Here is a 12,185-nt window from a genome sequence, read left to right on the forward strand (position 1 = left end):
TTATCCACAATAATAAATTCTCTTTTCTTCCCAATTTCTCCATGTAAAATCAGTGGTCATTTCCACCCAGCCACCATCACACTTCCCTTTCCAACTAGTTCAAATGCTTTTTCTTTACTCTTGTCTCCTCTTTTTAACCTTTCAATACTTCTATGGATGATTCTGATTATCCAATTCCTTTCTCATATGTTATTTTAATTTACATCATAATTTCACCTTCCTGATTCAACATCTAGGCAAAAGTTCCATTCTAACTTCTTAACGATAAAGCTGGGATCCCCAACTATTGTTAGAAATCAAACAGAAATAGTCTGTCATTCCACAAAGTTGATAGTCTGACTTGTAATCCCTTACCTCATAGAATACACTATACCCTCCTCTCTGCCCCACTGTCATCTTTGACATTTACTAAGATTTCTATGGGAGGCAGGGCATCATATAATAAAATACCTCCCAACTCTGCTAGGATTTTATTGTTAGCTCACGTTTATATTACTAATTGTGCTTCACATGTGTTATCTTACATAAGCCTCACAACAACTAAAGTTAGATATGACAGGTACTCTGTTTTTTACAGTCAAAAATATCGAGTCTCAGGGAAGTTGAGAGACTTTTTCAGGGTCATAGAGTTATTAAGAAGAGACAGAAATGGGCTATGATTCCAGGTCTTTCCTGACCCCAAGGCCAGCGTTCTTTCCACTGTTTCAAGATGCTATGCAAACTACTGTAGTTTAGTTGATAACTAGCTCCTCTTTGCAAAAAAAAAAAAAGGAACCTTTGCTTTTGAATATCCTTGTCCAATGGTAGTACCCATGATCTTTAGTGAAAATTATTGCTTATTTGGGGAATTCCAAGATCCCTGGATTCCAGGATCATTCTTGAGTTTGATGAACTCTCTTCACAACCACACTATTGCTTCCTCCTCTTCCTCTGAGTTCACTAAAATGTCACACATGTTTGGGGGAAGCTATGGGGTAGAGTGTGAGCAAAGAACAGAATGAATTAACTTTTCTTGATTATCAGTATAACATATCATTTACATATTCAGTCACTGGAAATTGGGGCCATTTCTGAGTTCCCAGAATACACCAGGCTCCTCAGTACACATCAGTAGGAGGAAGGAACAAGCATTTATATAGCACCTACTATATGTGAGGCACTATGTTAAATACTTTTTTAAAAATTTTATCTTATTTGATCTCACTCTTATTCTGTGTAAAATATCTCCTATTGTAAAAGTCTCCTTTGTAAAATAAACCAAAATTTTATATGGCTATAATAACTTCATCCTAATACCCTAAGAGATCACAATCCAATTAAGATAAACTACGAAGTTCCCTGGGTGAAACAAATTCTTGGATTCTTTCCCAAAAGTATAATTTTCATGTAGCAACATCTCACATCCTGAACAATACCTCTGGCTATTGTTTTGTACAAGTTGGGAAATCAAGAGATCTCTAGCATGATGAGTCATTCTCTCAGAGGGAGTTACAACATACTTTGGCCTATTTTGAAATATTTTATTTTCCCCCAAACACTTCAAGAAAACACAACTACAAGCTGTTCAGATTGCATGTCTGGCTTCTCCTGTCAGCATTGAGGAAGAAAATTAAATCTGTAGTTGAAGACAGACATGTTGGTCAATCTGGCCACTTTCATTTTAGACCTATGGCTTGCCTTGGCTGTTTTGACTGCTCTGTATATTGTTTTTTTAATGGTGGTCAACTTCTTCATTTTCTCTTTTGCTATCTGTATTTTTTTCAATGGGGAGAAAGAAAGAATCTTGGATTCCAACGAGAGAAGAATCTAGATCCTAAGGTATAGCAACACAATTGGGAAGACATTTCTAAGAAATTTGGCACAGGATGCTTTCTCTCTTATTTGCCAATGGAAGAGACATCAGCCCTGACAAAGGAATACTCACTACCTGGGAAGAAAAAGGAATTCATTTTATGTAACAGGTGTATCCCAGGACGTTGAGAAACCTGATCAAAAACACATGGATCTAAAAAGGTATTTTTAAGGGCAGGAATGTAGAATAATTAGTCTGATTCTCCCTTGTGTATGTGGGATGATGCAATCAATATGCACTTAGAGGAGTACTGGGGAAGCAAGCTTTCCTCCCTCATTAATTTCTCTATTTTTTTTTTGGAGGTCTCAGTTTCTATGGGCACCAGTGATATATTGCTGCTTGGTCATTTTAGTCATTTAGTCATTAGTTGTATCTGACTTTTTTGTGACCCCATTTGGGGTTTAATTGGCAAAGATCCTGGCATGGTTTACCATTTCCCTCTCCATTTTATAGATGAGGAAACTGAGGCAAACATGGTTAAGTGACTTGCCCAGTGTCGCATAGCTAGTAAGTTTCTGAGGCAGGATTTCAACTCAGGAAGATGAGTCTTCCTGACTTAAGGCCCTGAACTGGATCCACTGCACCACTTAGCTGTCCTATCAGGGACATAGGATGGTGTGAAGAGGCCAGTGTAGTGTGTGTGTGTGTGTGTGTGTGTGTGTGTGTGTGTGTGTGTGTGTGTGTGTAATCATCAGGACAAAGAGTCCCAGGGCATGGCTAGCCAGGAGCCAGGGAAACCTATGACGTACTTTCAAATATTTTTTTTGGTAGGTGTGTATGTTTTGTTGTGTGTTGTTGTTGCTTTTTTAATGGGAAAGGGAGTGAAATAACTTTCTGTTTGTAAACTTCTTTGGTTGTGTTAGTGTGGCTTCAAATTAACCTGATCTCTAGGGTGAGGATATAGTGCTACAGCAATGAGAGACAAAATAATTAAGCTTGAATGGGGGACTGTATAGACCAGGGATGGGGAACCTGCTGCCTCAAGGCCACATGTGGCCTTGTAGGTCCTTGGGTGCAGCCTTTTGTCTGAGTCCAAATTTTACAGAACAAATCCTTTTATTAAAGGGTTTTGTCCTGTGGCATTTGGGTTCAGTCAATGAGCTGAACTTGAGGACCTAGAGGGCCACATGTGGCCTCGAGACCACAGGTTCCCCACCCCTAATTATCGACAAATAGATCTAGAACATGAGGACATTGCCAGAAGAAGGAAATAAGTGAAGAGTCATGGGGAATGAGACATGAACATATGGGAGAGGGTTCCTGAAAGGATTGTAGAAAGCCACTAGAGTTAGATCTTTTATTTTCTTTCAGTATGTCCTTTCATAATCACAGGTAAATGTGGAGCAAAAAACCATGTTCCCATCAAGGATCTCCCCAAACTAAGAGACCCTCCCCCACGGGAGTGCTGGTCACTGGGCTATGGCCACCACCACTTCCTTGTGGTCTTTGCCATTACTTTGGCCATTCTTCTGCCTTCATGTATGCCCCCTTTATTCTTTATTCTATATTTCTAGCACAAGAACTCATGATTGATAATAATAGCAAACTTTTACATAGTTCTTAAGACTTACAAAGTCTTTGCATATATTTTCTCTTTCGATTCTTACAACAGTGGTATGAAATAGATGCTATTATCTCCATTTTACAGTAAAAAAAAATGGATTGAGAGATATTGTGATTTCCCCAGGATCACAGTGCCAATAAGTGTATGAAAGACTCTTTTTACTCAGGCAGGTCTGATTCCAACCTGACCACTCTATCTACGAAGCCATCTAATGGCCTCAACAAGGATCTTCCAGTGAGAAGGAAAGGACAGGGGAAAACTGAAGAAAGCTCAGGATAGCATTTACTAGATTACAAAATGTGATAGTTTTAATTTTTGTCCTGGAATTCCATTTCTTATTCTGATTATGACTATGATTTAATGGTGACAGTGAAGTAGAGGTCATAGGCCTCCATAATTAACATTTTCTTGGCAATAATAATTCCAACAATTGTGCTACCAAGTAATGCTCTGCTGGTAACCTTGCCCTCATAGTGTCTCCTTGGCCCCTCATTCTTTTATTTATTTATTTTTAGTTTTCAACATTCATTTACACAAGATTTTGAATTCCAAATTTTCTCCCCATCTTTCCCCTCCCATTCACCCTGAGATGACATGCATTCTAATTACCCCTTCCTCCAGTCTGTCCTCCCTTTTATCATCCCCTCCTTTATCCCCTTCCCCTTTACTTTCTTGAAGGGCAAGACAGATTTCTATACATCATTGCCTAGATAGCTTATTTTCCAGTAGCATGTAAAAACAATTTTTGACATTTGTTTTTAAGACTTTGAGTTCCAAATTTCCTCCCTTCTTCCCTCCCCACCTGACGGGGGTCGGTCCTAGGCGCCTGGGCGGATAGGGGCCTCCCCGGGAGTGGCAGCCCACCAATCCGAGGGAGACATGGCTCCCATAGAGGAGTTGTGAGCCCACGGGATTGGTCGGGTGGGCTGGATCCAATCGGGTGGTAGGCCTCGCCCTCGGGGCGGGTTAGGATGGCAGCCCAGAAGAACCTCCCTATATAAGACAACGCCCTGAACTGCTTGGGGGACTCCTCCATGCAATAAAGCTATGAACCTCCTGCGCATTGCCTGACTATTGCCTGCCGCCGTGTCCCCCGGGGTAGGTCCGGAGACGTCCGAAGCGGTGCCCACCGAAGGGAGATTCTCACTCGAAGGTCCCGGGGACAGACCCGGGACACCCACCCACCCTCATTGAGAAGGCAAGCAATTCAATGTAGGTTATACATGTATAATCATGCAAAACACTTCCATAAGAGTCATGTTGTAAAAGACTATATTTCCCTCCATCCTATCCTGCCCCCAATTATTCTATTTTCTCCTTTGACCCTGTCCCTTTCCTAAAGTGTTTGCTTCTGACTACTCCCTTCCCCAATCTGCCCTCCCTTCTATCATCCTTCCCTCTTGTTCTCTTCTCCCCACTTTCCTGTAGGGTATGATACCCAACTGAATGTGTCTGTTATTCCCTCTTTAAATCAAATCCAATGAGAGTAAGGTTCACTCATTCCTTCTCACCTGCCCCTTCTTCCCCTCCATTGTGAAACTTTTTTCCTGTCTTTTTTATGTGAGATAATTTACCCCATTCTATCTCTCCCTTTCTCCTCTTCCTAATATATTCCTCTCTCACCCCTTAATTGTTTTAGATATCATTCCTTCACATTCTATCTATCTATCTATCTATCTATCTATCTATCTATCTATCTATCTATCTACCCATCTATTTCCTCCAACTACCCTAATACTGAGAAAGGTCTCATAAGTTACAAATATCATCTTTCTATGCAGGAATGTAAACAGTTCAAATTTAATGAATCTCTTATGATTTCTCTTCCTGTTTACCTTTTCATGCCTCTCTTGATTCTTATATTTGAAAGTTAAATTTTCTATTCAACTCTAGTCTTTTCATCAAGAATGCTTGAAAGTCCTCCATTTCATTGAATGTCAATTTTTCCCCCTGAAGGATTATACTCAGTTTTGTTGGGTAGGTGATTCTTGGTTTTAATCCTAGTTCTTCTGACATCTGGAATATCATATTCCAAACCCTTCTACCCTTTAGTGTAGAAGCTGCTAGATCTGTTTTATCTTGATTGTATTTCCACAGTACTTGAATTGTTTCTTTCTAGCTGCTTGCAATATTTTCTCCTTGACCAGGGAACACTGAAATTTGACTATAATATTCCTAAGAGTTTTCCTTTTAGGATCTCTTTTCAGAGGCAATTGATGGATTCTTTTCATTTATACTTTATCCTCTGGTTCTAGAATCTCAGGGCAGTTTGCCTTGATAAGTCTTGCTTTTGTTGTTACAATTATTGTGTATGTTATTTTTCAGGTTCTGCTTAATTTGCTTTTCAGTCTATGTAAGTTTCTGGGAGTCGACTATAAGAATATTTATCTGCTCACTTTTCACTTTGTAGAATAATAGATTCTTAGAGTTGAAAGAAACCTTAGATGTCTTCAAGCCCAAACCATATCCTTATGAAGGAATCTTTTCTCCAACCTCCTGGACAAAGGGTCATTTAAACATGGCTAAAATATTCTTTTGGTAGTGACTTCACAATGAGGCAGCTCATTCCATTCATTTTCCTTACTTATCATTAGAAATCTCTTCCTTGTATGGAGCCAAAGACTGTGCCTCCGTTGCTTCATTCATTTTCCCTAGTTCTACTTTTCTGGATCAAAAGAAAGATTGTTATCTGATGAAAATCACATAAAAGAGGAAGAAACTCACATTCCTTGAACTTTCCCCTCGTTACTCAAGGCACTGAATAAACTTACCTCTCTATGTAGTAGATTTTAACACTCCTATGTACCAAAATTGTGTAAGCCTTACTGGGCACTTCAACAAAGTTCTCTTAACATGTTCTCTCTATCTTCTTATACTTTATCAGGCATATCACATGCATCTGGAAAGTCATTTCCTAGAAGCTTTCTCAAGTCTAGGATCATTGCCAATTTTCAGTGAAGTATAACACTTTATTAGAGCATTCATAATGCATTTCCAAGGCATTGACCCAATTATACAGCACGTTGAAAATTTAATTCAGCCCCAAATGACTCACACACATGTTCAATAATTTCCCAGTGGTTGTTGTTATTTGGAAGGCCAGGTGAACTTAAATATTTGGAGAAATCTATAGTCTTGTAGCTGATATAAATATGAGCACAGATACAGGGATACCTTGATAAATGAAAACTCTGCGAATAAATCTCCCTTTAATGAAAGACTGAGTAAATGTAGTGGGTTGATATGTTGATAGCAGCAGTGGGTAAGGTAATGAAGGCAGTAGTTCAGTCTTCTTGAGCAAGTTGAGGTGGGGGTGAGGACCTGACTAAAAAAATCCTACTATATGGTTCTGGGGGAGATATAACTAGATAGGACCTCTGCATTGCTGAGCGGCTGTACTTCCTTAGAGGTCACCATGTCTCCCACTACTTGGGCTGGGAAAGTAAGAAACCCATGCCTACCTCATCTAAAGGTGAAGGAAGAGAGATCAAAAGAAGGTACTGATGAGGTAAATAAGAGATTTAAAAAAAGAAAAAGTCCTTGTCAAGGTAATAAATGAAGAGAGTACCCTGAATTGGCAAAGTGAGGGAAGAAATTTTTATCCTTGAATGCATTTCTTTGTCTCCTATGCTATTTCTAACTCAGAAAACAAGTTTGTGACAAAAAAAGTGAATTTAGCATTTATGATAATAATGCACTCTCTCATTAAAGAGCTATTTAAAGTATATTTAAATTCAGTTTTGGCTTTTGAAATCCCTATGCTGTCTGAGCAGTAGTACAGAAAGTGCCATCAACCTGAATTTATTAAATCCCCTACTAAATGTGAGGCACCATACAAGGAGAAGTGAAGAGGGAATGCATTTTAGGCATAGGATGGGAAATTCAGTGGCATGAGTTAGCTCCAAAAATCATTCTTTCCTCTCTCTCTCTCTCTCTCTCTCTCTCTCTCTCTCTCTCTCTCTCTCTCTCTCTCTCCAATCTGACCCTCCTTCCAACTTGTTCTGTTCATGCGTGGAGGTAGATGATGGAATTTTAAGTTTACAAAACAACTAGTAGTCTAGAATGGATGGGATATAAAGCATATGAGAATACTGTGAATTAAGGCTGAGATAAGTTGGCACCATACTACTAATACCCCTAAATATCAGCTAAGATGATATATTTACCAAAAGACTGAGTAAACACTTAAAAGATTTTTGAGCAGGCAAATCATGTGGTCAGACTTGTGTTTTAGGAAAATTATTTTGGCAGCTATGTGGAGACTGCGTTGGTGAAGTGAGAGACTGGACTCAAGGAGATAAATTAAGAAACTGTTTGGATGGTTTAACTCAGAGGTGCTGAAGACCTAAAGTGAGGAGACAAATGTTTGGAGAGAAAGAAATGAATATGAAAAATCTTGTGGAGCTGCTGAGGTTAAGGGTGCTTGGGACCCCAAATAACTGCCAGTCCTGCCTAAATGAATTCAACCCAAGCCTTCTTTCGGTCAAAGAAAAATGAAGTTTATTAAAGGTCCACCATAGTGGCCAGACTCTTAAGAAATCTCACCATTGGCTAGACTCTTAAGGAATCTGAGCATTTGTAATGTTAATGCAAGCAGACCAGACTGAATCTGAATTAGACTGAATCTGAGCTAGATTGACTATGAGCACCTTCATGAAAACAGGATGGGTCATATATACAGAAAGATTGTGGGCAGAATCTAGGGGTGGTCTAGTAGTATGAAGTAACTAGAGGAGGGGTTTAGGGAGGGTCTTGAGGAGTAGTTTAAGGAGGATCTTGAAGGGACTAGGGTGACTAGAGGTCAGAACCAAGAGATTGGGATTTTGATGGGATCTAGGGTGAGAAACAGCCAGAGCAGACAGACAAAGGAATACTGAAAGGCTTACGGCCTCAGAAGATTCAAAGGGAATTCAAGGGAGTTCCCAAAACCTGTACCCCCTCAGAATTAGAATAAATTGAGTTTGTCAATTGATTAGAGATTGAAAGTGGGGAAGAGGAAAAAAGTCAAACATAATTCTCCCTTCAAGTTTATGAATCTGAGTGATGGGAAGCTTGATTTAGTAGTATTCTCAAGAGAAAAAGGAAAGTTCAGAAGATGTTTGAGTTTAAAGAATAAGATGATAAATGCAAACTCAGGAATAGAGTTGTTTAATGGTCTTCTATGAATATCAACTACAATTCTGAGAGACATATGCTTATCAAAGTCATTCATTGTTGCCAGATAGTATGTCCTGGTTAAAGTCCAAATACAAAAGGAATTCCTCCTGAACATAGTGATGTCTTCTAAATGTTTCTGTTTGATTGCATCAAGTCCTGGAATATTTTTTCACAAAGACTCTTCACTAAAATCATTTAGGAAGATGATATAATACTCTACATAAGAAAACCTAACCAGCAACAAGTACGTGAGAAATGTCTTTTTCCCTAGGTTTTGATATATAGTTAGATGGATAGCTCATTGAGCAGGTCCATCATATAGACAATGACCATGACTCTGACTTAGAAAACTAAGAGATGAGGTTATATTTCCTTTGGGGAATTGCACAGCCCTTTTTAGTATCTCCAGATACTTTTAGATACAAAAATTCATCTTTTAAACACCTATATTCTTCCAGTAATGCTTTTTTATCTCTAATTCATGAAACAACCCATTCTTCAAATTGTGGGTAACTCAAAACATAATGAAGAAACACAATGAGAATAAGTTATAACATTTTAACAATCAATCTTTGAACATAATAAGAATCATCAAGAAAGTGTATCTCAGAAAAGGAGTGAGATGGGTCATGTATTAGGAGCAAGGAACAGTAAATGAATGACCAGAGTAATTAACTGGTATTTTTGAAATATTAAATTTGCAATAGTAAGATCTTCAGTGATTTAAGTAGATCCTATAGAGAGAGAGAGACAGGAGGGAGAAAGACAGAGAGACAGAAAGAGACAGACACAGACACACAGAGCAAGAAGACATGGGAAAAAATCATATGAAATGAGAAAGCATGGATTGGTAACAATCCACACCTTTGGAGGGAGCATCCACATCAGTGAATCACAAGTTCATTAAAATATTTAAACATTGGTAATAAATACTGGGAGAATAATAATGCAGGATAGGTTAAATATTTTTACTATTAACTATAATTTTAAGAAAATCTGAAATTAAATAGGCCAGCAGTATAGTCTGCCATTTGAACTGAGAGCATTCCATATGAAATTGCTTGGAGAACCTCCTATTTGGTAAGAACTTTTGGGAAAAGGAGGAAGCAATTTGGCAGAAATTAAGTTTAGTGTCTAAACTTTAGAACGATATCTTCTACTATATAGTACAATAAACTCAAAATGGACATGTGACCTGCATATAAAAGAACTCATCATAAAAATCAAAAGATAATCAGAAGCACATATGTTTTATGGCTATGGATAAGGGGATAATTCTTATCCAAACAAGGGGCATAAAAATAAGTTATGTAATTTTGTTTACATGAAGTTGAAACAAAATCATTGTAACTAGGTTAAAAAGTTGTTATGGGAAAAATATTTTCATCAAACATAAAGGGTATGATATTTCACATATATATGTATGTACATATATGTATACACACAAATACACACATATGCATATATAAAAATATGTACCTAACACAAATATATAAAGCTAATATCTACTCTTCAATGACTAATTAGTCAAAGATCACGAATGAATGAAAAACATTTGTCAAGCATTTACCATGTGTGAAGAAGCAGTGTGTTAAGTGCTAGGGAAGCAAAAAGAAAAGTAAGACAGTCTCTGCTCTCAGCCTTCTGGCGATTCCATGAACAAGATGCTCCACCTCTTAGTTCTGGGCATTTTCTCATGTTGTCCCAATTACTGGAATGCTCTCCCTCCTCCTCTCTGACTACTAACTTCCCTGACTTCGCTTATGATCCAACTAAAGTCCCATCTTAAAGAGCAAGTTTTACCCAAATGTCATTGATCAGTCATTTTTCAGTTGTGTCTGATTCTTTGTGATCCTCTTTGAGGTTTTCTTGGGAAAGATGCTGTAGTGGTCTTCTATTTTCTTTTCCAGCTCATTCTACAGATGAAAAATGCAAGAAACAGGATTAAGTGACTTGTCCAGAATGACAAAGCTAATAAGTGCCTGAGGCCAGATTTGAACTCAAGAGGATAGGTCTTCCTGACTCCAAACCAAACAACCCATTCACCATGCCACCTATCTGCCTCAAGGCTTCCCCAATCCCTATTAATTCTAGTGCCTTCCCTCTGTTATTTCTTATTTATTGAATGTAGCTCGCTCTGTATATATTTGTTTGCATGTTGTCTCTTTCATTAGATTGTAAGCTCTTTGAGGCAAGAAGTATCTTTTTCCTCTTTTTGTATCCCCAGCCCTTAGAACAGTGCTCATAAGCATATAGGAGGTGCTTAATAAATGTTAGTTGATTATGAATAGAGTAATTGACCCAGTCATTTTCCTTCTAAGTCATAGAATGATGGAGTTCAGTCAAATTCAACCAAGAGGAGGAGGAACATTGACATGTAGAAGTGCCATACTATACAAGTTTAGGAGGTTCTTTCAACAATATCAGCACTGATACTTGGGTATCATCAGTGTGGGGAATAACTTTTTTTTAAACTGTTTATCCATTCACCTATTTCTTAAGTATTCTTAAGCTACTTATAAAGTATAATTAAGCTACTAAATAAGCTACTTATTTTACTTTCCCTTCTAATGGAAAACTGTCATCTCTCAGCACACACTAGAGATATACTTTAAATGGCTTTCATCAGCCAACTATTGGTTAAAATGCTTTCTACATTTTAAATAATTTTCTATATTTTAAATAATTACTTTCATTTATTTTCTTGTTCCTATCCCAAGACAATTTTTCAAAGGAAAAAATATTTAAAATCTTATTTTAAAAATCTTATGTAAGAAAAAATGTAAAATTATCTTTTCTGAGTCTGATCTTTTGTGCCTTTCCTTAAAGGTAATTTATTTTAGAGTTGTTATTACTTCCACTCAGAACATACTCTGGAAAATTTCATTTTAAACATGAGGAATATAAAGGAGTTTTCTTACATAGTGTCAACCTTCAGAATTGCCTTGAAAGGAAACCAAAGTTAGAGAGTTCAGAGATCTGGACTTTCAGAAGGAAAAAGGTCATTCCTGAGCATCATGTTCTTTGGAAATAGGTGAAGAAATATGTGCTTAGCAACTGGAAGGACAAGTGACTCAAAACCACAGTATGGATCAGAAGACTTCAGTTACCATGAATAATTCACACAGTGTAGCCCCAAAGTATGTTTGTTTTATTGGGGAAGGACACTCTGAACCACAGAAAGAGATGGCCTTTGGGATGATACTGAAGGATCTGAGAGCAGACCACAGAGCAGTCCTGGGGCTCAGTGAGGGGGAAAAACCTGGGAATATGCATAGTTTCCCAAAAAGAAGGAACTCATTACAACCTTGGTGAAAAAGAGGTAGAAGAATGTGAAAATTGCACAAGCTCTCAATGATTTGATCCAAGAGAGATCCTGAGTATCACTGACACAGTTTCTCAACCTTACATTCTACTAGATTCATGTGATCCAGTCACCTGGATGGAGATTGGGGCAAGCTGGAGAGATCATTTTTCTTAGGGAAGCTTCCTATATTGACATATTTAGATAGCTATCTCCATTCTTTGCTTTCTTTCACTGGAATGGGTTCCTGTAAGTCCTTGGCATTCTTATATCTTTTCCATCTACCTATGAGTCCTATGTGTTGTTTT

The 12,185-nt window shown here is 37.9% G+C and overlaps 1 long non-coding RNA gene across 1 annotated transcript; it reads left to right on the plus strand.

Moving 5' to 3' along the window:
• Nucleotides 1-1,553: 1,553 nt before the first annotated feature.
• Nucleotides 1,554-10,865, plus strand: LOC140520501 (uncharacterized). The gene is made up of 2 exons (XR_011972531.1): nt 1,554-2,013; nt 10,484-10,865. It is a non-coding gene; the product is annotated as an uncharacterized lncRNA (long non-coding RNA).
• Nucleotides 10,866-12,185: the final 1,320 nt, after the last annotated feature.

Source organism: Notamacropus eugenii, chromosome 1, assembly GCF_028372415.1.
Source record: "Notamacropus eugenii isolate mMacEug1 chromosome 1, mMacEug1.pri_v2, whole genome shotgun sequence".
NCBI classification, from domain to species: Eukaryota; Metazoa; Chordata; class Mammalia; order Diprotodontia; family Macropodidae; genus Notamacropus; species Notamacropus eugenii.